Source organism: Tamandua tetradactyla, chromosome 13 (genome assembly GCF_023851605.1).
Source record: "Tamandua tetradactyla isolate mTamTet1 chromosome 13, mTamTet1.pri, whole genome shotgun sequence".
Classification (NCBI taxonomy): Eukaryota; Metazoa; Chordata; class Mammalia; order Pilosa; family Myrmecophagidae; genus Tamandua; species Tamandua tetradactyla.
Genome location: NC_135339.1, coordinates 75,969,519 through 75,997,449, shown reverse-complemented (window position 1 = coordinate 75,997,449; position 27,931 = coordinate 75,969,519). Strand labels below are relative to the sequence as shown.

Here is a 27,931-nt window from a genome sequence, read left to right as displayed (position 1 = left end):
GGAGACAACTTAGAATAAAGTTATTAAGCAAGTAAAAAAAAACCCATAATTAACCTCGTAAAAATATGAGTTAGTATTGTATAGCATAACCAATCTTTCTGAGAGATTTTGAAAACATCCCTGGTGCATGCAGTTGTTTTAGATATTCTTTCTTTATTACATAATTTCAAATGCTGGCATTTTGGCAAGATCACACAAATTTTAGTAATTAATTTTGAAATTAACCTCCCTCTATACTGTACGACTAAGAAACAAGCTCTGGAGTCAGATTTCCTGGTTGCTTGGCCAGTTAGTAGCTGACTGACTCAGAACAAGTTATTTGAATACCTTAGGCCTCTGTTTCTTCACAGGTTAAACTCGGACAACAGTAAAACCCACCTCTGAGGTTTGGAGGAAGATTCAATAAAATGATGCATGGAAAGCATTTGGGATAGTTCCTGGCTCTTGGTAAGTGCCTAAAAAGCATTGGCTTTTCTTTTTTCTTTTTTCTCCTTCCTCAACAACATCAACAACAAAAAGATAGTGGCATAAAGCAAAAACAAACGAGCAAACAAAGCCCCTACTTCATTCTATGCAAAATTGGCAAAGGAGGCAGCTTCCAATCAGCGGTAATTGAATAGTTGAATAAATGTGTTCTTTTTAAGAGTGGGAGGATGTAGCAAAGATTCTAATTTGGTAAGCACTCTTTTGATTTCAAAGGCAAGTTTATTCCTCTGTGGTCATTTAATCTGATTATTGTTCCGTTTGGGGAATTAGAATTTCCCAAACTAATTTCACATCAAGGAAATGTCATTCCAGAGAGTTCCACCCTTATGATATAACCATATTGCAAATGAATGAAGAAAAAAAAAGCAAATCAACAACCAACACAGCAATACTGGGCTCATAATAGAGGTTATTTTCCATGCTATAATTGATTCAAGCTGTTTCTCTTTATGGTATAAATTTCTAAGATTTCAAGGGGGTCAGAAGGCCCTTGGCATCTGCTTTCTGTCAGTGTCATGCTCCACATTGGTCATCCTGAGCACAAGGGGTCTGCCAGCCTCGCTCCTTGAGAACAGAGAGTAGGAAGGAAGCACCACGAGAGGTTTTTCTGAGCCCCTGTGGTTTAACCCCAGGAGAGTCCTTCAGACCCTAACTTGGAAAAGTTCATTTTATTTCAGAAACAGTTCTGATGGCCTGTTTGTCCAGTTTCTGTTCTCTCATAACAGATTAAGAGAAGCCAATTGTGGTGAGGGAATAAACATGAGGCTTGGAGCAGAAGGGACATCCAGGAACTTCATATTAGAGGAAAGCACAGGGAAACCAGTGATGCCATTTATTGTAGAGACAAATAGTGCCTCTGCAGTAGTCACCGATGCAAGCTACTCATAAAGAGAGGTTAGATTATGCTCGGTTATTCTTGGTTTGAGGAGGTACATTTTAAAAGCATTTTTTATAAAAAAAAAAATTAGTAGTATGACAGTTTTGGAACTTACTATTTTCCAGAACACTTTAGTCATCTAAAAGTGAATTTGTATGGGTTGTCCCATTCTCCAGTGGTGCTTGATCAATGGGATGTTAATATATGTAGGAAGTTTACCACCGTGTGCATACTCTTCAGTCATCTGTATGTCATACGTGCCCTCTTTGTCATGAGTCTTCTGGGTCAGAGGACAAGCATGGTGACTACTCACGGGGCACACTAAGGACGGACTCCCAAAGAAATGGTAACCAGACCCTGGTGATAATAATCAAATTCTCTATCGGGTTGCGATTTATCACAGACTTGTGCATACTACTGGCTGATAGTGGTCACAAACTCTGCATACTACTGGCTCCTCTGTGTGCTGGGAAAAGGGGGAAGACACGCAAGGCATATCCCTGGGAGGCAGGTGCTAACAGAGGGTGGGGGTAAAACTGCTGCTCTTTTATAGCTTCCATTACAAACCAGATCAAGAAACTCAACTGCTTTCTTGCAAATGGAATAGAGAAATTCAGATTCACTTAGGATAATTCAACAAACTCTAGGAGGAGAGTGAGTCATTTAGTTGGTTAACTGTATAGACCACTCTCTCAGCAGGTCTTTTTGACACTGTGTGAACACACGCAGAGTTGTTTCTCACAGCTGCAGCATGCCTGTTGTTTTTCCAGAGCTAGAATGAGTGTAACAGACAGCAAACAACTGGGAAGGAGAGACACAACAGACCTTTATAACCAAAGAACAAAGATGGCCTTTGAGGCAGGGGAAAACCAGGTACTCATATGAAATCTGTTGAAAATAGGATTTTGATGACCTTGAAGTGATGATTTTGACAGAGAGAATGATCCTAAAATTTTGACTAGCAGAGGTTTGACTAAGACATAGCTTCCTTCAGTATCTTGATTTAGATTTATTGTGGTATCTGAAGCTCAGGGACACCTTGATTTTAGGTATCCCAAAATTGTATTTCTAATTGTCCTTTGTGATACAGAATGTAGAACTAACACATTGGGCCTGTGCAAGATATGGCCCAAAGGAACCAGACTTTTATGCCAAAATAAGCAGAAAAACCCATCTGACTAAGATCCAAGAATTCAATCTGAGATCTGATGTTACGATGTGATGTTGTCTACAGTTCATGGCTATCATGGATACAACTGCTAGAGAGCTGAGTGTAGAACAGATGCCCACGCTTACCAAGTAGGGAAATCCAAGCACCTCTCTCACAGTGTGGAGTCTGAGTGCAGGGATGCCACCTCCTGCTTACAGACATATCTGTAACCTGTATGTTTTGTAAATAGCATGAATATAGATGCATATGAAACTAGATTGTTTTCAAAATGGCATATCCAAAAATTTTTAAGGACTAGGTTATTTCAGATGAACGATCTTAAGAAAAAGAGGTACTTGAGAAAAGCTCAAATGCATTGGTCTAGATATTATTTAGTCATCTATTTGTGCAACTGTATTTTTAACTTCATTTATAATGAGCAAATCATTTTTCTGAATACTCAAGCGGTGTTTCCATACTGCGGTATGGTTTATTTCCCCCTCAATTTCCTACAGAAGACATTACAGAGAACTTTCTCTGGAAGCTTCATAATGTTTCCATGAAGGTAAACAGCATCCATCCAAAAGCACCAAACCAATCGGCCCAGATTAAAGACTTAGAATGGAGCAATAGGACAATATGGGCTCCTTCCAAGCAGTTTAAGGAGAAACATAAGGCTATCACGTGGTCTTGCTGGTAATCATTGATCAAAGACTAGACACCATTAAACGTGTCATTTACATTATCTTTTCAGTTCTTGTAAGTGTCTTGCTGGGAATTACTTTTACTTTATTAAGGGAGAAATTGAGGCTTAGAAAAGTTGAGTCATTTGCCCAAAGTTCAACAGCTAGTACATTGTGGAGCTGGGCTTCCAACCCAGGTCTGTGTGACTCCAAAAGACAGATACTTCACCGCTCTAAAATGAGGCCTCATTTTATTTATTCCTTCTATGAATCAGCTTAGTGCTTAAAGACAAAGATCCAAATTCAATTAATATTAAAAATCTTATTGAGGGAATGCTATGCGGTAACATTATATGAACTTTTTTCCATACTTACCTTTTGTGAAAATTCAATTGTAAGGATGTTTCCCACGAACGCTGGGTCTGGTTCTCTAAGATGGACCATATTCTGTTTGCTTGGCATTTCCTCTTTTATTGTCACTATGTCATGTCTGCCTCCCAACTTTCTGCACAATCAATAGTCATGCCCTTGAAATACCTTTGAGATTTTGTCCCAGTTTTCTATGACTAAGAGTGAGAACACGACCGGTAGCTGGGGCCACACCACAGCAGCAGAGTCCCGTTGATGGGAGTTGAGCTCACGCTCCCAATCAGAACCCTTTCTACTCACTCTCCTGCCCAGGTAGCAAGCCAGTTTCTCACCTTTAGAATTTTTCAGGTGTGAAGCAGGTACTAACCCCAATGTCCCCTCAATTCCAGAAGACACAGACCAAACTCTTCAAAAGATTCCTTTAAAGCCATACGCTTGGCTGGGGTAGGGGATGGGGTGGGGAACAGCACTCCAAAAATTCCATAAATGATCTCAGGATCAATAATCAAACCTCCCACATGAGCCCTCACAGTGGGTAAACAGGCCCTGTGCAGGTTTTGGGGTCACCCATTGTAGAATCTGCATAGGTGGTTTGACACCTCTCCTTAGAATAAATGAGCACCTGACACTCTTCATTCTCAGCTTCAGGGTCTCAGCCCAGATTGAGATATCAGAAAAGTCCTATTTTAACATCTACAACTTATAGTATTGGGTTTTTTTGCACACAGTTGTAATTAGAGTCACAGTAGAGTCTGAGATGGGGGGTGAGAAAATGCCTCAGAAATCAGAAGGGGTTGTGCTAGTTTGAAAGGATTTATGTACCCTAGAAATGCCATGTTTTAATCCTAATCAATCTTGTGGGAGCAATGGTTTTTCAAATCCCTATTCAGTACTATAGGTTGGAAACTTGATTAGGTTATCTCCATGGAGATGTAACTCAATCAATTGTGGGTATTAAATTTGATTAGATGGAGACATATCTCCACCCATTCTAAGTGGGTCTTGATTATTTTACTGGAATCCTATAAAAGAAGTATTTTGGAGAAATCTTCAGAATACCGCTGAACCAGGAAGCAGAGTGTACCAGTCAGCGACTTTTGGAGATGAAGAAGGAAAATGCCTCCTGTGGAGATTTATGAAGCAAGAGGCCTGGAGAGAAAGCCAGCAAATGCCACCATGTTCGCCATGTGCCCTTCCAGCTGAGAGAGAAATGCTGAATGTCATCAGCCTTCTTGAACCAAGGTATCTTTCTCTGGATGCCTTAGATTGGACATTTCTATAGACTTGTTTTAATTTGGACAATTTCACAGCCTTAGAACTGTAAACTTGCAACTTAATAAATTCTCCTTTTTAAAAGCCATTCTGTTTCTGGTATATTGCATTCTGGCAGCTAGCAAACTAGAACGGGGGTATAGAGAAGGGAGATGGACAAAGATGGCCCCAAAGGTGCAAAAGGGAAAGAATAATCTATGTGTAGAAAAGAAAAAAATCTCCAGCCACTGAGATGAGCATCCTAGGAGGTGAGAGAAGGGAGATTACAATTATGGAAACATCTCTCATCTTGACAACTGCAACATAGGTCAGTGACTTTCATACCTGCCCCCAGAATTCATTCTCTACCCAGTAAACAAGGTCACTTTGTACATGACCACCTAACTCTCCTGCTTCAACCCCATTATGGTTTCACAGTGCAATTAGAATTAAATCCAAATGCCGTGATCTGGTTCTGTTTGCCTCCTTTGCTTTCCATGTTTTACCACTGTGATGGTTAGGTTCATGAGTCAACTTGGCCAGGTGATGGTGTCCAGTTGTCTGGTCAAGCAAGCATTGGCCTATCCATTGCTGGGAGGATATTTCATGGACTTCATTGATCAGCACATTGATTACCTATGGCTGATTACATCTGCAGTTGGATAAGGGGAGTGTCTTCTGCAGTGAATAACATTTAATAATTTGAAGGCTTTAAAGGAGAAGTCAGAAGAGAGAATCTCTCTCTACACTTCAGCCAGCCAGTCTTTCCTGGGAATTTATCAAAGACCTTTTTCAAAGTTGCCAGCTCACTACCTGCCATATGGATTTGGGCTTGTGTATCTCCGCAGTTGTGTGAGACACTCTTATAAAGTCTCACATTACAGATCTCTCCTGTTGGCACTGTTTCCCTAGAAAATCCTGACTAATACAGTCATACGTTTTTGCGTGGACAGGCCACACTCGTTCCTGATACAAGACCTCTGAAATTGTTGTCCCTTCTGTTAGATCTTGCATGGTAGTTCTTTCTTATTATTGATGCTTCCCCTTAAATGTCACCTTCCCAAACCACTTCTCCCCAGACTTGGCCAAACTCTGTCTTGTTCCACTCATCTATTTTTTCCTTGACCTATCACTGGCATTTTCCCATCATGATCTGAAATTATCTTATTTATTGATAAGTATTTATTTTTAAGCTCATTTTCTAGCCTTCTTCCACTCCCACCTCCCTCTATAGAGATTGCAATTGCAACAGAATGGAAGTTTTGTTGGTTGTATTTATGGTTGTATCTGTGGAGCCTAAGACAGTGCCAGACATCCAGGGCACGGGAAAATACTGGCTGCATATTGTTGAAGAAAGTTAGCATCTTGCCTAACCTTAAATATATCTTCTTTATCCGTTCATCTCTTCTTATCTCTCTCCTCCCTCTTTCCCTTACCAAGATACTTCTAAAAGAAGTAGGTAATACCTAATGTATTCATTTAGTCATCATTCCTTCCATCTATAACTTGGAGCAATCTGGCCTCTGCCATCTCTACTATTCAAAAATGCTTCCTTGAAGATTTCTCACTACCTCCATAAAAGTCAAAAGCACTATGCACTTTGCCTTTTCTGTGCATCTGCCATTGCTGACTCTCTTCACACTCATGAATTTTCTTTTGAAATGTCTCCTTCCTTAGAGGTCTAAGTCTACTGGGGCAAGGCAGTCTTGGGAATAGAGCCCAGAGTCTCCCAGGCAAGCACTGAAGCATTCAGAAATGTGCTGGGGGTTCCCAGCCCCTCGCCCCTAGTGAGCAGGCTGGCTTTTAGGGAGGTTGTCCAGAATGGTTTGGACCAGCCAGCAACAGAAACTCCCCACAAGAAATGCAAAGGGAGCTGCTCAAAGGACCTGACCTTACTCAGGTGGTGTCTTGGCAGTGGCATGCCATGTTGGGTGCTGAAGGCCAGAGAAGGTGCCCTCCACCAAGGACTGAGGAGTGCTGCTGGGGTGGGGGGCAGTACCTGCTCCAAGTTTCTGTCTCTGGGTTGTAAATTGTTCTTTTATCTACAAAGTAGGTGGGATCCTTTTCCTGTACCTAGGGAAACTTTTGACCCTAGATGTTATCATCCCATTATGTCAAAGGCATACCTTCTGAACTAGACTATTGCTGTTCTAAATTGTAATCCTTGGCTTGCCTCACTCAACCCTCCTTTTGTATGGGGTCATCTGAGATAGTAAAAAAAAAGGAATAAGGTTTTGAATTGCCCAGCTCAACCATCTCCTTGCTGCATGACCGTAGGCAAGTTTCTTCCCTCCTAAATCCTCCAGCCCTATAGCTGTACACTGAGGAGAACCACAGCAACTTCAACCCCTGAGTTGTGAAGATGAAATGAGGTCATGCCCAAAGAATTCTGAATAAACATCAATGGCTCCCCATTGCACACACTTAATTAGGTCTGGCATTCAAGTCCCTACCCAACATCTCCCTAGGGTCCCCCACAGGTTTGGCCATCCCCAGCTCATTAGGTCCCGTGCCTTTGCCCAAGCCTTCCACTGCTTATAGGAGACCATTTTCTTCTTGAACTTTTCTTTGTTTTCCATATTAAAAGAAAAGAAAAAAAAAAAGAAAGAAAGAAATAAGCATTCATTTTCTAGTCAGAAAAAAAACCCTCACCATTAATGATATTTTGACACCCACCCTCTCTTCAAAAGCCATGTTCCCATTAACTCTCTCTAGATCATCTTATCTGTGGATTCAAAGGGTCAGGTCTTTGAACTGCCACAAGACTGATTAAAACTCTCCTGGAGTTCCTGCAGTACCTGGCTTTGAAGTAGACAAAGATGAGTAAAGCCAACTAGTTTGGGGGATATAATACAGATACATATACAACCAATTTTTCTAGAAATCAAAATCATAAGCTTTCTGAGGGCAGAGCCTTATTATTTTTTTTATATACATCTAGGCGTTTCCACCACGGTGACGAGTGAACTGTTTTGCCCCTGGTTTCGATAAATATTTGTTCAGCGGAATTGTTATACGATGCATGTAAGAACAGGACCCACATGCCTGGTCTCTTGTGAATAGGATAAAAATAACCCATGTAATTCATCAGTAGATTAACTGATAAAAGGTTTTGTTCTTTTGCCTAGAGAGAGGGCTATAAAGAGATCCTTTAGAAGCTTTGCTTTTCCAAATCCAGCAGTTTGATGCCATTTGAATGGATGAATAGCAGAAGTAATTATGTTGATATGTCAGTGCAGCTCTAGCTTTTGCCTTTTTCACCCAGGAAAGATGCTTGATGTATTTTGCAGGGTCTGGACACTGCCAGGTGATGGGGGCCTTCCCCACCCCCGCCCTTCCTGCAGCCCAGTAATAGCAAAGGAGCGCTTCTTCAGGGCAGGGGTTGCCACTGGATTGTCACCATATCTGTGGGTGGTTTCCGTTTATTTGCCTCTTAATCTTATTTTATAGGAAAAGCTTAATTACAAGAAGATAAAATATTTCTTACTAGTTTTCAGTTACTCTGAATCGGGTTGATCAAAGAGAGCTAAGTATTATTGTTTTAATCTTACTGATAAGAAAGGAAGGCTGAATAAGACAGAATAGTCTCTATTTACTTGATCATCTGTTTAAATTTCCCACTGACTTTAGATGGGAGCCCACAATTCTTCTTACATTTTTAGTGATTGTGATCATCATTAAACAGTCTCGCAAGTCCCTTCCTGTTGTTCTGAAGTCTGGGCAAATTGGGTTAGTTCCTGTCCAAGAGAAACTTGTCATTTCAAGCAGCATAAGGGTCAGTGGCTCTCAACTAGGGGCAGTTTTGCGCCACCCCCCATGGGATATGTGGCAATATCTGGAGACACTTTGAGTTGTCAATTGTGAGTGGCCGGGTGGGGGTTGCTACTGGCCTAGGATGGGTAGAGGTCAGAGGTGCTGCTTTAACATCCTTCAATGCACAGGACATTTCTCCACCACTAAGAATTATCTGATAAGAAACCCTGATATAGACACATGAACTTCAACGTCAAGTGCCCAGTAGTTCAAAACTAGTGGTGAATTAAGAAATCCATATGTGCTACATAGAAAGTCTAGACAAAAAATTGCAGCATACAAATGAATGGCCTATCTAAATAGCTCCAGATAGCAGAGTTAACTATCTTTCTTTCAAAATTGAAACAGGCTTCATGCAAGGGCTAAGGAGGGTCCAGAAGATCTTTCTGATTTTCAACACTGAGTCATACATCTGATAAAAATGTCAGTCATTATGGAAGCATCACCAGTAGCACACCCTTTACACTAGAAGACGCGAACTTTATTCTGTGTTTATGAAATAATTCATGTAGACCAGAAACAACTTTAAAGTTCAGAATCATTTTAATTCAAAGACCAAAAAGAGGAACCATTCAGCTGGCTCAAATAAATTATTGCATCATTTCCTTGTGTGCGGTTCAGGTTAAAAATAACCTCCAAGGAGTTAAGGCTTAAAATACACAGAGTTTCTATTTAGGAAGATGGGAAAGTTTTGGTAATGGACAGTGGTAATGGCAGCACAACATTGTGAATGCAGTTAACAACACACTGAATGTACTTAAAAGGGGGAAGTTTCAGGTTGTACACATGTTCCTAGAATAAAATGAAAAACATCCATGGAACAGAACAACAAAGACAGTGAACCCAAACCTAAACCATTGGTTGCCGTTAATTGTATAATTATTAAAATGTGCTTTCATCAATTGCAACAACTGTACCACACCAATGCAAGGTCTTAATAAGAGGGTGGCAAGTGGGAATACTGTATTTTATGCATGATTGTTCTGTAAACCCCCAACTTCTCTAATTAAAAAATAACCTCACACATACAAAACCTCTAATCCTCATCAAGAGTAAGCTTCAAGTCAAAGAGAATTAGGAAATTACCTCAGTAAGATGAGGGAGAGAAGAAGCAAGTCATCAAGGAAGAAATTACTTGTTGTATTTTAAAATTAAAATTTCTTAATGACTGAAGGAAATGAGGGGCTACGGGAACACAGGCTGAGAAGGGAGAGAAGGGGAAAATGGATGGGGGCAGATGTGTGGAGGTTGTGAGAGGGGCTGAGGAGTACAGGAATGCTCCCTAGGGTAGAGCTGGCTGCCCAGGGTGGTGGGAACTATGGGCGCCTGGATGTTCCTTGGTCTTGGGCAGTCTGCTTCAGCCTTGAGTGCTCGAGAGATAGAGCTGAAACCACAAGCTCTCTGCTTCTTGGGCCGTGAGAAATGAAACATGGGAAATGCTGGCCTGTGTCTGAGCCCCAAAGTCCTATTAGCACCTCCACCGTCACCGCAGCAGATCAGGAACGAGAAGAAACATGTTATTTGCAGGGTCATTCACTACCCAGATTGTCACGAGACTGTCAAGGCGTGGAGAGGAACAGCAGATATCAAACAAAGAAGGCTTCCTGACTGTTCAGATTCATGGAAGGTCCCAGCCCACTGACAGTCTCTTCTTAGATGTTACTGCTAAAAACCACATAAAACAAAATCCAAACAGAGATGCTGTAACTGTGCCCTGAACCCTCATTCCAGGCACTCAAATTCTGGCAAACAAGACTGCCAAGCATTGAGACGTCCTGTCCCACTCTCCCTGCAGCCTTGTACCGTATCATCCTATGGTTTTCTCATAATTTGGGGAAAGCCTTGTTACCCTCGAGATGATCAACTCTGCCCAATATAGCAGAGTGGGTGTGAATGTGCCTTATCTCTATCATGGAGATGGAAACTGAAAAGATCGAGGATTTTTTTTTTTTTTGAAATCACACGAATTACTGAAGACAAAGAAAACCTAGACTCTGATCTTGGTGTGTGTGTGTGTTTACTCAAAACAATAATCACTCTGGGCATGTCGTTTAGTGTGTGAGCAATACCACAATGTCCTGTGATATAAGCAAAAGAAATAGGCAAGAAAACTGGGTTTGTCTTTGAACAGCCCAACCCATGTGATGGAGTAAAAAGAACACAGGTGGGACCTGGGTTTAAGTCCTGACACTCCACTTCCTAGCTGTCCTTGAAAGTACATTTCACTTTTCGAGCTTCAATTTTTTATGAGCCAGAACAGAAATAACATTTCCTGCTTCCTAGGACTAGAATGAGGAATAAAGGAGCGAATGTGTGTAAGAGCCTACACAGTGCCTGGCATTTTGCTGCATTATGAAGGCTAATAAATAGTAGTTGCTATTTATTATCATAAATTTTGTGATTAGGAGACGTCTTTCATCAATATCACATATCATAATATATAACACATTGCCAAACTTTACAGCCAACCATTTGTCAGTTCAACCAAAGGCAAGCCCTTTATTGTTATGAGCAGAAGATCCGTGAGAAGCATTCAGCATGTAGAACTAAAACTTACCTGCTTGTGAGTTCTTCAGGCAGTGGGACATCAAAGATAAGGATGCGTAATACCTAAATGTACGTCGCCTGTTCAGAAGGATGCACCAGAAAGAATATGACATCATAAGGTTTGAAGTCTAGGGAGTTTTGGTTAACAGAAGCATTACTAGCTCCAGAGAGAAGCCGGGACCCCAGCCAAGAACTTCTGACCTACAGACAGAGATCAAACTCTTGGAACTGAAAGGTCTCTTATCATTTTTTAATTCAAAAATAAAATCTTACACTCTAGAGCCAGAGTCTATAAATGGAACAAGCTATCAGGAAGAAGAATTTTCACGTGATAAACAGTGCATTTGGCAAAGAGCTTTGCACATGTGGCACCAGCGAAGCAAGAACTCTCTCGTGGTGTGTTCCCACCATGTTTATCACCCCAGCAGATGGATGTCAGGAACTTAATGATAACACTGTGCATTTATAGAACAACCTAATGCCAGGGCACCTTGACACTGAGCTTGAGAGTGGGGAAAACTTACTGACAGATTAGTCCCTCCCTCCCTCCTAGCTTCCTTCGGATCATCCACCATCCATCCATTCAACCAGAGTTACTTGAATGCACACTAGTGGCCAGGCCCTGGGCTGGAGGCCAAGGCCACAAAGAAGGAAAGACTCGATTCTGCTCCTTAAAAACTTGGCAAAGTGCTGGGAAGGTAGACGATGTCCTGAAGGAGGTATGTTCAGAATTCAGTGAGTTACTCATGGTTTGGGCATACAGCAGACTTTTAGTAAATATTGTATGAAAACAATAATGACAAACAAAGTCGGTGTAACAAAGTGTGCCATCTCCACCTCTGTCTTCATTATTTAGGTTGAGGGTAAGGAACTCTAGGCCTGACTTTTGGCAATTTGGGGCTGGGGAGGATTGACCTGCCAAGTAGGTCGCTCTTGGCTCTCCTTCTAGCACACGTTCATCATTTCCAGACAGTGTGGCCGTGGCCTGAAGCCTTCAGTGGGGCCAGTTCTTCCTCCACAGGCTTCACTTCGAGGGAGGGAAGGTTATTTACTGCTTGCTTCATCACCAAACATCTTCGTGGAGAGAATCCAGGAATCACATTTGCTTTCAGCTGCTGAGTAGGCTGGGCTGGTGCCATCTGGGTCACTCACCTTTAATCTAATAAGTGTGTATGGGGTGGCCAGGGGTGAATTTTAAAAGGGGATACTCAGAAAAATTAAAAAACAAAAATAAAACAGTACAATCATAATTCCCAGGTTAATATCAAATAGTGATTTGTTGTTCGTTTTCATTTGTATTTTGGGTGTTTTGCCAAAAGGACTTAGGCCATGTATACCATGGCTTTTTTTAATTTGGAGTCCCTTATAAACTGCAGGGCCATTTCTTTTTTTTAACAAACAAAAAAACTGAATGCAGCCCTTGTCTGTTTTAAACACTAGCAAAACTGAAATTGATTTTCATAGAATTATGAGTTGCAACAGCACTTTTGCCTACTTGGGTTTGGTTTGTAGTTTTGGCATGAATTGGTGAGAGTTAAAACATCTTTAAGTTGCTTTTTTTTTTTTCTTTCCTGGCTTGGATTTGAGGGTTGCTGGAGGTTTCAGATTTGAAAGTAATGATTATAAAGCGTGTCATCATTAATCAGATTACCGAGACCACAATGTACATTGTGGGATCATCCCATCAGTTCTAACCTAGCCACTGTCACTACATAGACAAAAAAATCAGTCAAATCAACAAGTACTTACTCAGGCCTATTATGCACTTAGCATTCTTTGGAAGGGGAACAGAAGATGTGGAAGATGTGAAAGACACATTCCTTCATTGTGTGAACATGAAAAGGAAAATAGCAATTGTTGCCTGAAAATGCTGTTATGTCTTGACAGTTAGCTTTGAAGAGCTGCATGATTTTGGGTTGCAAGTTTGAAAATTTAGAAGTGCTTTTGTACATTCAAAGTGAAATGATTTATTTGGAGGGTAAAAGCCCACAAACTTACTAAACTGGGCTGGTGTTTTCTCTTTATTTTTGCAATTGATTTTGGCAGCATAAAAAGGGCCCTGCATCCTGTCTGCTAGAGAATACAACAGTATAGAAAGGGCCCCGAAGGAATTATTTCCTTCCTGGCATCCTTATTGCTGGGTGAGTAGGCAAGTGACCAGCAAGACTTTGTTTGCCAGTTGGCCCACAAAGCTGACCAATAGGCAGACAGTTAGACACTGATGTTCTCTGATATTCTTGGAAAAGAGGGAAGTGGCCAGGTTATATAATAGTCTAAGAGAAATCCAGGCCCTTTTCTAATAAATAAAGCCACAACTGAAAATTCTAAGGGAAATTTTCTCCTGTTCTGACAAGGTAGGGAGGAGCTTTGAATTACCTATAATTCTTAGCATCTTTATAGATGTATAACTTACATAGCATAAATTGTACCCATGGCACCATTCAATGAATTTTAGTAAATTTATACAATTGGGCAACCAACACCACAATCTAGCAGTAAAGCACTTCCAATGCCCCGAAAACTTCCCTCGTGCCCATTTGCACTCAATGCCCTCTCTTACTCCAGGCCCCAGGTAACCACGGATCTGTTTTTTTTGTCTCTATAGTTTGGTTTTTTCTAGAAATTTCATGTAAATGGAATCAAATAATATGTGGTCCTTTGCCTCTGGCTTCTGTCACTTATAATAATGTTTTTGAGGTTTTTTCATTCTGTATTGCGTATTACGGTTGTAGTTCATTATAGTAGTTCATTCCATTTTATTGCTGAGAGGTATTCCACTGTGTGGTTATACCATTTTGTTTATCCATTCATCAGTTAATGGGCATTTAGATCTTTTCCCATATTTTGCTATACAATAATCATCACTGACAATTTTAAGTAGGTCATGACATTAACCTTGAAATGGCAATTTGACCCACTACTGATTTTGAGTTATTCACATCACTCTACCAGTTTGGGAAGATTCTTGTATTAGATCTATTCAATATCAAGTACACTGGAAGGTAAGAAGTTATTGAGGGGGTATTTCGTCCAATTAAGGTTAAAATGTGATGGACTATACAAGTTAAATTCACTAAGTGACTGTTCCATCTTCAGTCATGTCACAACTTCTAACTTCAAGTTCTTAGAACCTTGAAATGAGCCAGCCTTTCCAAAAAGCAAGAGAAATTTGCCCAAAGACACTTTTGCTTTTTCCTTTACCATATCTGTTGTACCGTTCTTCCAGCACTTCCTCACCATTAGGTGCCCAGCACTTCATTCATTCATACATGCATCAATTCATTCACTCCCATCCATGACACATATTTATTGGACCATTCCTCTGTGTTTAGGTGTGGGGCCAGGTGTCATAATAGATACAAAGAAGAATCAAACCTGAGGATTATAGTTGGTCCTGAGCAGATACCTGCCAGATTTTTTAACTTTCCTGACTGAGCTCTATAGTAAGAAGTACATGTTACCGTTATACATGTAACTGAAACAAAAGCTATATAAAATAATCTGAAACATTGCCATGTATGATATACTATGCTATTTTCTTGTTCATTAAAACAAATAAAAAAAGCTGATCATGATGCCCCACTGAACAGATTTCATCTCCCACTAATGGATTGTATCTTACAACTTAAAAAAGTTTCTCTTGAATATTAATATTTTAGAATAAGAAGGAAGAGGACAATACTTCCCATAATGGAGAAATAGGAAATGGAAGAATTTTGAGCATTGAAACCAATAGGGCTGGGGGTGGGGTGAATAGAATGCAAAGAAAGGGCTGAGGGCCTTCGTAGCGCCACAGACCATCACTCAGCACTGTTGATTGAGTCTCTCCCAGGCTGGGTCTGCCATCATGCCAGTGGCAGATCCTGTGCATTGGAGAAGCTGGGCCTCTGTGGCTCAGCAGAGGTGAGTGCCTAGTGAGAGGACAGCCAGCCAAGTGACCATGGAGAGGACTTTCCCTTCCCTGCTCTACCAAATGGAACCAGACCAATGGCAGAGAGTGAGCATGCATTCATTTATTCTAAATGTGCTGCCCTTAGATTCGACCATACTTCTCCTGGGGTGGTAGCTGAAACTCAACAGAACAGGTTTGTAGATTGGAAATTTTGTCTGCATTTCCTTCTCTTTTAAAATCAATAATTATCTTTGTCTTGCCTTTCTTTCCTCTCAGTCTAATCCTTTACAAATTCCTTCTCCAGCTAGTTTTCTCTCAGCTGTCTTTCTTATGAAATAACTAAAACTGGGCACTGTAACAAAACAGCTCCTCTCAATAAATGCCATTGGAATCCTTTATTTTGAGGCACCTCTCTCCCTTCTTAAAGCTTGAAGGTGACAAACACTGTGGCAGTGTCTCAGCATAAATAGCTTTTACATACATAAAGGAGGGATGTTAAAAAGCTACTGATAGTTTATTATTGACTAAACTTCAGGATTTTTCATACTTGAATTCACAAAATGACCCATTGTAGTAGACACCCTTGTACCCATTTTCCGCTATAGAAAATGGGGCTCAGAGAGGTTAAGTAACATATCCAGGTACACAAAGTGATTAAGCAGCGGAATTGAAATTCCAATGCAGATCTTCTGGCTCTAATGCATGTGAACTTGGAGGCTCTGATACAGCAAACATTAATTGAGAATCTATCATGCACCAGGAGCTGAGGACATGATGGAGGGATAATACCTGTCCTGGGGAGCGCATGTCTTCCTATGGTTTAATTTGGAAACAATGAGAGTGATCTGGCAGCGATGGAGCTTTGTTTTGGGAGACCAATGAGGAATAAACTGAGGAGGTGGAGGTTTATCCTGCAGGAAGTGGGGGAGCCCTGGAGGTTTCTGGACAAGGAGAGTCACTTGATGACAGATGTATGCTGGGTCTGGCAGCAGGTGAAAGATGATGAGCATCTGGCTTAGGGAGGCAGTGGGAAAAGGGGAGAAGAATGTTGAGAATGTGGAAGCGAGCATGACCAGACGTGATGGCTGATTCTGTCCAGGCATCAGAGCATCGCATTTACTCTTTCAGCCTTTGTGCCTGAGCCAAGTGACCGCTCCCCGGCATCCGAGATAACTCTTTCCTAGAAATAAGTCTCTGAGCCATTGTTGCTCCTGAATTCTGCTTTTGGGAAGTCCTGTTGCTTGCCGCCCCAGGCTGCAATCAGATTTGGCTGGTGGTCTATTTCCGTGGATATCTTGAACTCATTAGTGTGTGTAACAAGTTTAAGTGCTCTCTACCACAACAAATTATTTCACATTTTTTTCCAGTTGCACTTAAGCTATTTTGGAGCCTGTGATTTTCCTCTTGTTGGTCCAAGTTACATGGTGCTGGCAGTTGTGCGGTCCAATCCCTGCAATACGTTCCCCCCATCTGCCACTGTTTCCCACAGTGTTTAACTTTAAAAATCCTGTGTAAAGCCTTCCACATCAGTGGATTCCCATTTTCAACATTTTCCTCTAGCTTTATAATTTCCTCTACTCAAGATGGAATCTTGCATTTCAAAAACATGGGGCTGAGACTGGGATCGCTCCCCCGCTGGCTTGGCCGTGCTCAGAGCTTCCAGCCATGGCTGTTTACTGACCTCTGGTCTGCTGGAAAGAGGTGAAACAGTCAAAACACCCTACAATTAAGAAGGGCCAGGATATTCAAGTTACTAAAAATCAGGAAACACCTCTAGCAACCTGAGCTCAGAATTCTGCCTCCAAGAAATATGGAGAACCCTAAAAAAATATAGGAGAACCCTATATTTCCCAACAGTTTTCAAACTATGACAGGGACCCAGGAAAAGCTGGATTGGTGAGTAAGATAGGATCTGACTGGTGAGTCATATAGGGATCTGGGAAAGATGACCACCACCTCTGAACCTCTGTTTCCTCATCTGTAGAAACTGGGCAGAAGTCACAGCTGCCTCCTAGCCTGGTGGCCAGAACTGAATGAGCTAACACTCGCAGCTGGCACAGGCGGGGAATGTCCACGTGCCCTCATCCATTAAATGCACTCGTGTCTGTGGTTTATTGACCATTTGTCCTTTTGGTAGTAAACAGTGCAGTGATTTAGAGTGTGCTTTCTAAGGTCAAACCACCAGGGTTTGATTCTTGGCCCCACTCACTGGAAGGATGTGACTTGAGCCAAGTTTCATGCCTTGGTTTCCCTGTGTGCAAAATGGGGTTGTTGGGAGCATTAAGTAAGTTGACCTCACAACTCCTTGAGTCTCAGGAATCTTTGAAGCCACCAGTTGCTCGGAAAGGCAGGCTTTTTCTCATCAATTATTTCTTTTGGCAGTTTATTTCTCCTTTCTGGTGAACCAGCTAATGCATCTTGGAATTCAGGGACAGTGGGATCTGTGATCAGTCCCAGAGTCTTCGCGTGACTTCTGAGAAAGCCACAGACCAATAATTTTAAACTTTTGCTTCTCTTCCCCCAGACCCATAACCTATGGTTGTTCGGCTTTCTGAACAGGTTAGTTCTCTTAGAGACGAATGAGTTAAGCAACTTTATTTTAAAATTATTTTTCTCCAGTGTACATGTTGTGTTCTAAATGAACTTTTAGATTTCAAGACCAATGAAATAAATCTATGATAATAATAGTAAGTCGTAATATTTCGGGTCGAGTGGTGCTCATTTTAGAATCGTCAGAAATTGGGGCGGTGGAGCAGTGCAGGGATGACGCTGTCTCTGTAGTCTGCCTGGGCTCCAAGCCCAGGTCTACCCCTCTTGGCTGTGCAGCTGGAAGTGGGTTACCCAGTTCTCTCAGCCTCAACTTCCTCATCTTTCAAGTGGGACACTAATAGGTCCTATCTTATCCTGAGAATGAGGTGAGCTTATGTTTGTGAAGTGCTTTGGAAGTGCAGATCACAGAGTAAGGAAGAGCTCGACAAACTCTTGCAACCCCATGCTGACCTGTGTTCCTACCATTCCAGAAATTTCCATTTAGGAAATTTAGACATTTTCACTTAGAAAAGCCACTAAAATTTCATTAGTGGCAAAACTATAGAGATGGTAAAGAGATCAGTGTTTGCTAAGGGTTCGGAGGCAGGAGAGGAAGGATGAATGGGGGAGCACAGGGGATTTTTAGGGGGCTGAAACCAGACTGTATGATATGTAATGGTGGCTACATGGCATCAAACATCTGTCAAAACTCATAGATGTGTACACACAGAGGGGGACCCTCATGCAAACTCCAGGCCTCAGTTACTAATAATTTATCAACATTAGTTTGATAAATGAACCACACTAATACAAGGTATTAATAATAGGGGAAACTGTGTGTGGTGTTGGTGGCAGGGACATATGGGAACTTTCTATAATATCTGTTCAATTTTCTGTAAAATTAAACTACTCTCAAAAATCATCTATTAATTTTGTTTAAAGACATTGTAATAAACTGAATACAGAATAATATCCCACCTTACTTCCCCCATCTGTAGGGAAACAAGTCCTCTAATTATCCCTTTGAATTAGGTGCTAACTTTAACTTTTCTTCCCATCTGATCGTCCACCTCTGCCATTTTGTCCTTCACAAGATGCTCCTTCTAAAGCATCATCGAAGGGGACAGTCTGTGGTCAGACCTATCATCACCTAACAAAAAAGCCAGACCCCCTTCTCCTTCAGGGATGGATTTGTGGAGAACGGGCTCTTTTCCACTTCTCTTTACACAAGGAATAATGTAAACAGCATTTAAACACATCTCATGCAGAGATCTAGGGAATGAAGAATTCATTCCAAACGAAGTAATTGAACTGCAACAGGATTTTGTCCTAATTATTTATAAGACATCACCGACCTCTTATCTTTACTACAGGTCACCAGTAACCTGTACATAGTGATTAGTTATTTTGTTATTTTTTATTTTTGGGGGGCGCAGGGTCCAGCAATCGAACCAGGGCCTCCTGCATGAAAGCAGGCATTCCAACCATGAAACTACCCGTACACTCTGTACATAATGATGAAAACCTACCATCTCACCAGTGTTTCTGCACACCACAGAGCTGACTCTGAGACTTACTCTTAAGCACGGCACTGTTTGGTTTCATCAGGTTGTGAGTCTTCTGGTCGTAATGCAATTGCTCTTTTCCCTTCTGAGCCAGATGAAAGGTAGGCAGAGAACACGGCTTGCACATAACACCAGGGACACCAACTGGCAACCTCTTCAAGCAGAAATATTCTGAATCAAGCAAGTTTGCCTTGGATCAGTATTCAGCCTTTGGAAGTGAGGTGCAGTCATTTGCTTAGTAATTATTCCCAGCGTTGGACCTGGCCACCGTCACATCCATATCAGCCAATGCCTTCCGAACATGATGGCCACGCCGCTCGGAAAGACCAAATGCTGTCGAGTGCCCAACGCCCTTGGGTGTTTGCGGAACAGACATAGTAAGTATTATGATACTGGATTGTTGAAAAGCTCTGAAATTTTCCTCTTTGTGTTCAGTATAGCCATCATTGCCCCCCATCCCAGACGCCCTTCCGGGAAGTTGCTTTCCACCCATGGCCCTGGCAGAAGGCAGGGGGCCGATCCAGCAGGGTTTGCCTTATGTAATATGCCCTCTGGGGTTCAGAGGAAAGATCCTCAGCCTGAGTGAGGAGACAAAGCTGGACAAAGCTGGCCTGGGGACCCCTGGGGCCTTAAGGTCATGTGAAGAGGAGGCTTAAGCTTGAATCATGGGAAGCCAGAGGCTTAGGTTGGGGGTAGGGTGCAGAAGTGAAGCACTGTGCAGAGGGAGGAGCAGACGTGCAGGAAGAGGCAGAGACCAGATCACGCTGCCCCCAAGAGAGGGACAGGGAGAGAGAGTAGCAGCCTGATGCCTTCCCAATTCCCCAGAGCCCTGTTGAATTTCCTGCACCCGGATCCCAGGAGGGACCCCATTTGCCTCGTAATAACCCCCTTCTTAATTGTGCTTTTTTTGGGAATCAGTGTCTGTTCCTGGCAACCAAATGATTTATGTGGAAAGATCTCTGGGTGTCCATCTGCCATCCCTCCTTCATCATCTTGGTCTTCATTGTCCACACTGAGTGTCAAATAACTGCTGCCCAATGCTACAGGCAAGGCTGTGCTGCTGCGTGGAGGTGAGGGTTGGAAGCTGAGTAAGAGGAAGCTATCGGTGACCCACCTGTGTTGCAAGCAAAGTGTTTGCAAGACAAAAATCTGGAGTGATATGGGCTCTTTTGTGTCCAGCCCCAAGCACAGAGGCCTAAGCCCTTGATGGATGCACCTTTGAAATTGCTTTCTAAGTATCTGGCACCATAATATTTTCTTACCATGCTGGCAGTTCTATCCACAGTGAATGCAAACATTGGTTGGTGGTGCACTCCTAGGGCAATCAATGCTTTTAGGCATCAAGAGGCCCTTGACCTTGATCTGGGTCAAGGACATCAGCTGAACAGCAGTTTCCAGCCCGCTCTCTGGGAGACCTCAGCCTGGTGCAATATTTGTTTTATTTGTTACTGATGAGAGGTGGAAACACAGCCCCCTGCTTCTTTTGCTGGAATCTGTCTTGGTTTAATCGGTCACTGTCATACTTAATTTTTTTCCCCATTTGAAGGTTTTATTACCTTCCCTGTGTACCTGTGCCTGGTCAGAGCCTGGCCCTGCTAACTGCTGTGTACCCAAAGTTGCTGCAGGCCCATCTTCCAGTCTAGAACCCCCCAGCCATCCCCAATCTCCAACAATTTAGTGTTCCTGATAGCCTACTCCAAGAAGATGTGTGATTTATGCCTTGGAATTCCAGGACTTGTTTATAATCTACAGAACAGTTATTTTGGGCGCCTTTGAATTTATCTTGGTTTGAGTTTTGCAGGAAGGGAATACATTACTATTCTTCCCAGTAAAATGTTTGCAGTTTACTATTGTATGGAATACCTAAACCATAAATAAAGCAAAAGCTAGTGACATCCTTCCTGGTGTTATCATGGGAGGTATTACTACAAAAGGAAAATGGTCATCAATTCAGAGCAAGTGGTATCTCATACTATTTGTTGTTGCCATTTTCTTGGTGAGCACAGCACTTAAGATTCTGGGGAAATTTTTACCTTTATGTTTCATAAATATAGGCCCAGCACTGGTCCAAGCTGCTTCCCTTTTGAAATATTTAGAATATTTTGTGTGCTCTGTGTCCCAAGCATGGATCAAGGTGGGATTGCACAACAATAATTTAAATCGAAGTTATTAGAATCTAAAATCATGAAATGAAATACATGCTTGCAATGACCCTGGGAAATATTGTTTTGTTTTTAAAACAATGGTGGCAGCATTCTTCCCAAAAAGCCACCATGTCTGTACAGAATGCATCAAATTCCTTGAAGAATTTGGAAACAAGTCCTTTTCTTTAGCCAAAATGGAAGACAGCAGGCCATTAAAATGATCACCCACTTTGTATGAATACAGAAACTCTACAAGGTTTAAAAGTAAAACACTCCTACAGAGCCACCTAGAATAGCAAAACCTCAAAATAAAAACCAATCCATTATGCTTGCTAGAAAGAGCAGCCAATGTCATCAAATTCAGTATCACCAGCACAAGGCACCCTTGAGAGTTTTGCTTGACATTGCTGAATATCCAGACTGCTTGGACACAATTATGGCTTTTGTTGGTTACAGCTCTGGCATGAGATTAAAATAATAATATGCTCAGGATGTCATAGTCTCAAGGTCAAGATCAGATCATATCACAAAGCTCAGCCACAGCTGAGTGAGTGACAAGAAGCAAATACAAGTCAAGACCACTGCCATGGCAATCTGACCCTCCATTGTAAAAACACAACTTTTAATCAAAGTAACATTTTATCTATAAGAGGGGAATAAATCTAAATATTAAAAACCTAAAACAAAAAAGTAAAAGGGCAATCTAGACTACCCAATGGAGAGAGGCCATGAGATTCCTCGAACAAATAGAGTTCTGTCTTTTGTAGGCACAAGCAGGCAAACGCTTCCAAAGGCATGGAAAAAGTTTAGACTTGAAATGGCAAACTCCTTGCCCAATGTTAAAAGTCCATCATAAAGGCTGGCCAAGGAAGGTAATTACGAATGGACACGTGCATAAAAGTCTCAGGAATATAATCTACCGGTTTATAAATATCAAACATTTAATCAATTATTGTTGATTGAATCTAATGTCTTTAAAAATTCTACATATTTATGATGGTGTTTAACAAGACAGTATTTATTAATTTGATGTGACAAATCCTCTAAAAAAGGGGAAAAAGGAATTATTTATGAAAGTAGTCTGAAATTATTATATTAAAATATTCTTAAATATTTGACAGCATATATTTATATATAACTCAAGCCGGTGATCCTTGGAATCTTTGTTATAATGACAGTTCACTCTGTTAAGGTGGCACTGGTTGAGCATGCAAATGTCTCATTGCTCAGCGCCATTGGTCTACAATATTGAGTTGAATTTATATATGTGACACTTCTCTTCAAAATCACAGAATAAACCGTCTTAGAAATTATCTCACTTGTTGCAGACACGCTGAAGAAAGGGGAATTTGGAAGGTGCATAGAGACACTGAGATATTGAGCTGCTTGTAAAGAGTCCCAGCAAGTGTATGGAGGCCTAAAATAAGATTTCAGATTACCTGACCCTAATCTTGGGCCTAACTGATGCAGTCCATGATTTTGTTTCTACCTGAGCATTCTCTTTATGGGCACAGGTCCCTTAACAAGTTTTTCAGCTTTTTTGTTTTTGTGAACCAGTTAACATGAAAATAGGTGTCAATTCTCTCCTTAGTTTGGTCAATATGGATTTTTTCAAGCTAAGGAATTCTGCAGCTTTCAGAAGTGGCTGTTGGTGCCACCCAAGTCTCTCTGGGCAAATTTGAAAAAAAAGAAAAAAGTGCTTTTCAGATGTCCCAGAATTAAACTCTTATTTTAATATGCATTTTACCTTGCAAAATCTTCATTTTAATCTATAAGAGATGTGAGGGGGAGAGAGAGAATTAAGCATTACTCCCAGGTTTCTGGTATAGGCCAATGGATGGTCCTCTTAACTAAAATGAAGAAGAGTAGGGAATAACAAGTGTGAAGAGAAAATCATGACTTCACTTTTGGGTATGTGATGTCTGAGATGCCTACAAGTCACCCAAATGGAGAGGATAAGTAAACATGGGTGCATGTCAGAGAGAGCTCAGAGGCATGGATCAGACTGGAGAAACAAATCTGGGCATTTATAGCCTGTGGAAGATACTTGCAGCTGTTAGATCATGATCCCCTGGGGAGCAAGTTAGAGGGAGGAGAGGAGGGCTCAAGACCAGGACCTGGTAGATTCTAGAATTCCTAGGATTCAGGGGCTGGGCAGAGGAAGAGGGCTCTGCAAAGGAGGCTAAGGAGAGGCAGACATAGAGAAGAAGGGAATCTTGGCATCACAGAGGCCGAGAAAGAACAGTATCTTGAGAAGGAAGGAATAGGAGGCTAGAGGTCTTTATCAGGGCAGTTTCGGTTGAATAACAGGTGATGCAAGTAAAAGATGGATGATGGTGGGTAAGGGGTGGAAGGGAGAGGAGCAGATGGATACAGTGGGGTGTGTGGGACTATTTGTTTGAGAAGTTTGGTTATGAAGGGCAGCAGAGAAACACAGGAGCTGAAGGGGGATGTAGGGTCAAGGGAAGTTTTGGGGGCCTACTTGCACACTACTGAGAATGAAATGTGTACATGTGTGTATTTGTGTGTGTGCCCGCATGTGTGCGTATATATAGGAGAAAGAGAAAAGTAGGGAGAGGGACACAGAGAAGGAAAAGGAAAAGGAGAGGGGAGAATGGCTAAAGTAGCAAAGCCCTGAGGAGGCAGGAGGAACTGGGGCCAGAGACCCTGTGAGAGGCTGGCCTTTGATAGGCAGATGGACACCTGCTCAGTGGTTTCAGAGGAAAGGAAGAAGGGGTGCATCCATGCAAAAAGATACATAGATTTAGGGGTGAAACATGAGACATCTCTGGCTGACCTTTTATTTGTTAATGTATATGAAAGAAGATCAGCAGTAGAGTTGGGGTGTGAGGGGAGAGAGAAGAAAAGGTATGGCATTATTGTTATTATTTTGATAATGTCCCATTTTAATCAAGAGGGAACAGGTCTCAGACCTGGAGCTTTCCATCTAAAATTGTATCAAGCAGGGACTTAATAATCATTTTTATTTCATTGCATTTATTTCTTAATGATTATGTCAGGCTTCTGTTGTGAAAATGATTTTCCAGCTATGTTGATGATATACAATTTCCTTTTAAAATAGTTCCTTGAGCTTAAAAAGAAAGACAATATAAAGAAAAATCTGTAGTAAATAATATATGGTGTATAGGGACATGAACAAAATGGTGACAGTGGCATAGGAAAGAGAATTGGGAAATGCTGTTATCTCATGTAGCCTGTCTAGGTTTTCATTAGGGTAGTGATTAGCTTCTTCCACTTATGGAAGTTAGTCTCAAAGAGATGGGTAAGTCCCTAAGATAGGGTGAGTAGCACTATGGGATCAGGGTTTTAGAGAGAGAATTCATAGCCCAATACCCCAAGAAGCCCTGGATGGGCCAGTCTGATGACAAGTGTCATGAGATAGGGTGACAGGGAGGAACGCAGATGGTAGTTCTCCACCCCCTCCACTCTACCCTATCTGTTGCTTCCTACTGCAGAGTCCCTCCCTCCTGCCATCTATACACACCTTCCCTCTGCTGCATCATCACAGGTCAGTCATCACAGCATTTTCTATGACCTTTCTACCCTGCTGTACAAGAAAGTTGGGAAACATTTCCAAGCAGTCCAACTCTAGCAGTAGCTTTTGATCTTTGTGAGAGTCTATTGATGCATCAAAGACTATGGCAAAGGGATGGGCTATTTCCTAAAGTGAACATATGCCCTTCCTGGTAGAAGGAGGGTAAAGTCCCTTTCTTCCTCCACTGGGTTTCCAATCACACATGTAGACTTGCTTCTAATAGAGTCTTAGCTCATAGGGTAACCAACTCTTCCCAGTTTGCCTGGGATTGTTTTTCTCTTAAAACTGAAAGTCCCACCGTCGGGGAGCTCCCTCAGTCCCAGGAAAACTGGGATGGCTGGTCATTCTAATGTTAGGTCCAGAGATAAAATAATCAAACATACACTCCCGGGTTGATGTTCCCTCTTGAACACCACAAAGGACGTTTGGATGGCTGTGTCCAGAGAGCTGTGTTTTGACAGTCAATGGTATTAAGTGATTTTTCTCATTCAGTTCTAGATGGTGAAAATATTAAAACTGTGCTGTTTTTGCTAATACTAATTAGGTAATGTGTTAAGAAAAGTGTTTGTTGCACCAGCATTGGCCTTAATTGGACTGAGCCAGGAAGACAGGCAAAGAACCATTCTTCCAGACATGTTTATAAAACCTGCAGCATTCATTTTATAGTGAAACCTGAGCACCACTCAGCTTCATTCAGTTGGCATCAATCTCGTGGTGTGCCTGTCTGTAAAACAGGCTGTACCTAGCCAAAATATTGGGGGTTTGCATGATGTATTAGCCTAAAGTAATGCTAGCTGCCACAAAAAGCCAACCCCCAAGTGTATGATAGGTCTACACAGAAGTTAACTTCTTATTTGCATAAAGTCCAAAGCAAGTATTCCTGACTGTCCAGTAATTTTCTTCTAAGCTATGATTCAGGGACCCAGAATCCTTCCATTTTGTGGTATCTCCAGCATGTGGCTACTAATGCTGCCACGGTCAGCTGCCTCAAGAGGATGGGAGGGCGAAGAACACGGAGTAATATGCCTAGGTCAGGGTTGGGCATGGCATGCATCCTTCACTCACATGCCACTGGCTAGCTGCAAAGTGGTCTGGGAAATGCTTTTCAGTGGTACCCAGGAGAAGAGGAAATGGGTTTGGCAAAAGCTAACAGTCTCTATCACTGATGGGTGCCTTATATTGTTCTTTCTATAAACCAGGACCAACTTTAACCAGGAATGTAAGAACCCTTGGACTGCAGACTCAATGGGATTGAATTCTGGCTGTTCCTCTTTCTTCTTTCTAAACCTCCTCCATCCACATGTAAGTTGTCACACTTCTTTTTGCCCAAAATTGTAACTCATTTGGGTCAAATAAAAATAGAGAGTCTCTTTCTTAATTTGCCATCTCAAACTCTTTAGGAAAGAAAGTGAGGTGATAATTATCAACAAGCAGAGGTCTAATACATGAAGGGCCTTTCTGGTTGATCAGGGTTAGAGAGTCTCCCTCCCTCTAGAGGTAACTACAGAAGACCCAAGGAGGTCTCTATTAATTTCCTTTCACTGTTTTAACAAATTGCCACAAATCTAGTGGCTCAAAACCACAAATCAAATGTATTCTCTTACAATTTGGGAGATCAGAAACCCAAAATATATCTCAGTGAACTAAAATGAAGGTGCAGGCAGGGTTGCTTCCCTCCTGGAGGCTCTAGGGGAAAGTCCATTCCCTTGCCTTTTTTAGCTCCTTACAAACTACCCCACATTCCTTGGCTTATACTCCAGCATTACTCTGACCTCTGCCTGTGTGGTCACATCTCTGTCTCTCTTTGACCATTTTACCTCCTTTTTTTTTAAAGAAAATCCTTTATTATTGTGAAATATATATATATATACAGAAAGCAAAAACTTTCAGAGTACACTATAACAAGTAGTTATGAATAGATTTCAGAGTTTGGTATGGGCTACAATTCCATGATTTCAAGTTTTCCCTTCTAGCTACTCTAAGACACTAGAGACTAAAAGTAATATCAATATAATACTTCAGCAGTCATACACGTTTGTTAGAGCCTATCTTCTCTGTTATAAGTCCTCCTCCTCTTTTGATCCTTCTCACAATCCTTAGGTGTATTTGGGCTATTCTAACTTTTCCATTTTGGAAAGCGGTGTTGATAATATGGAGTGGGGGATGGAACTGGTTGATGTTCTGGAGAGAGTGGCACCTCTGGGTTTCAGGACTTAATTGGCCTAGGAGCCATCTGGAGGTTGTAGGTTTCTGGAAAGTAATTTTAGCATGTGAAACTTTGTAGAATCTCACATAGAGCCCTGGGTGTTTTTTAGGGTTAACAAAATGGCTGTGGTTGGGGTTTGGCAGACCGTGATAATTAGCATAAAAGCCTTTGTGGTTACAATGGACCCACCCTGATAATTCAGGATACTCTTCCCATCTCAAGCTCCCGAACTTAATCACATCTGCAGTGTCCCTTTTGCCATGTAAGGTAACATATTCATAGGTTCCCGGGATTAAGACGTGGACACATTTGGGGGTCCATTATTCAGCCAGCCTTCCATAAGGTCCTGTAACTCTCTCATGTGTAATAATCAGCAAAAAGGGGTAGCATGACTGCGTCATTGACTGAACTGGAGTTGCTGTGATAAAAGCGGCAATCTCTGGAGAAGCGGAAGGACCGAATCTTTGGCTATTATGAGGACCATGAAAAAGAGGCATTGGTGTGCAGCAGGAGCAGAATCACATGAAAATGAACAGACAAGAGAATAAAGAATAACCTGTAAACATCTTCATGGAAACTCCTGATATCAGGCTATAAGCATGTTGGAATCTTTGTGTGAAGGTGAAAGGAGAGAATGAAATGACTTTTGAGGTATATAATGATCACATCATAGATCAGAAAAAATGATTCCCAAAGCCAATCACAGAATTGGCCCAAGGAAATTAGAATTAGCAATGAGGGGACTCCAGCTCTCCACGTTATGCTAGGGAGTTTCATAAAAAAACAGAGTACCTGACAACTCTTACTTTGCTGTCAGTTTAATCTTCTGCAAATTTGAGAATGCATTTGTGGGAGCCATCTGA

At 41.6% G+C, this 27,931-nt stretch overlaps 1 long non-coding RNA gene across 3 annotated transcripts; it reads left to right on the top strand.

Moving 5' to 3' along the window:
* The first annotated feature begins 258 nt into the window (after positions 1-258).
* Positions 259-26,216, top strand: LOC143653242 (uncharacterized). 3 transcript variants are annotated; one of them, XR_013161189.1, is made up of 5 exons: positions 259-447; positions 17,593-17,627; positions 19,257-19,539; positions 20,081-20,232; positions 26,062-26,216. It is a non-coding gene; the product is annotated as an uncharacterized LOC143653242 (long non-coding RNA). The 3 variants fall into 3 exon arrangements; XR_013161190.1 differs by lacking the exon at positions 17,593-17,627; XR_013161191.1 differs by lacking the exon at positions 17,593-17,627 and having other exon boundaries at positions 19,253-19,539.
* Positions 26,217-27,931: the final 1,715 nt, after the last annotated feature.